General features: G+C 44.6%; 1 non-coding gene across 1 annotated transcript; it reads left to right on the forward strand.

The window, feature by feature from the left end:
• Window positions 1–610: 610 nt before the first annotated feature.
• On the forward strand, window positions 611–685 carry Trnas-cga. The gene has a single exon. It is a non-coding gene; the product is annotated as a tRNA-Ser (tRNA).
• The last annotated feature ends 321 nt before the right edge of the window (window positions 686–1,006 follow it).

The following is a 1,006-nucleotide window of genomic DNA, read 5'->3' on the forward strand; positions in this document are numbered from 1 at the left end:
CGCGGCCGGCATTTTGCTTTTATTCATATCCAATTCCTTGGGCAAAAAAGGAAGTTGTGAGGAAAGAAATTGAAAGGATGGTAAATTGGAAGATCATACAGCTCTCCTATTCCCCATATTGTAGCCCTATTTTAGCTGTCACCAAACCCAATGGTAGCATCAGGCTTGTCTTTCACGCCCGAAGTATAAACAAAATCATTGTTCTTGTCAGGACACGCCTTGACAACCTTGAGGAACATTTATTGAAATTTCACAATGTTAAATACCTCATTATAATTGATTTAAAAATGTCGTCTTGGCGCCGGCCAGAGTGGCCGAGCGGTTCTAGGCGCTTCAGTCTGGAACCGTGCGACCGCTACGGTCGCAGGTTCGAATCCTGCCTCGGGCATGGATGTGTGTGATGTCCTTAGGTTAGTTAGGTTCAATTAGTTCTAAGTTCTAGGGGACTGATGACCTCAGAAGTTAAGTCCCATAGTACTCAGAGCCATTTGAACCATTTTTTTTTTTTTTTGTCGTCTTGGCAAATAGCATTACAGGAGAGCTGTAAAGTTTGGAAGGTAGGAGGCGAGGTACTGGCAGAAGTAAAGCTGTGAGGAGGGGGCGTGCATCGTGCTTGGGTGGCTCAGTTGGTAGAGCACTTGCCCGCGAAAGGCAAAGGTCCCGAGTTCGATTCTCGGCCCGGCACACAGTTTTAATCTGCCAGGAAGTTTCAGCATTACATGAAGATAGCGGGGAGTACACAGCCATTGTATGTAGAGTCAGAATCTTTGAATTTTGTGTTTTGGTGTTCGGCTTGAACATGAGTGTGGGTATTTTCATTTCCACGTTAGACAAACTTTTGTTAAATTTCAATCGCCTGTTTTCTCCTCCGATTACGAAAATACTTTTTTCGCGGCCACCTACATAGGGAGAAATGATCGTCATAACAAAATAAGAAGAACCAGAGCTCGCTCAGAAAGATTTAAATGCTCGTTTTTCTCGCGCACCGTTCGAGAGTGGGACGGTA

Source organism: Schistocerca piceifrons, chromosome 3, assembly GCF_021461385.2.
Source record: "Schistocerca piceifrons isolate TAMUIC-IGC-003096 chromosome 3, iqSchPice1.1, whole genome shotgun sequence".
In the NCBI taxonomy this organism is placed as follows: domain Eukaryota; kingdom Metazoa; phylum Arthropoda; class Insecta; order Orthoptera; family Acrididae; genus Schistocerca; species Schistocerca piceifrons.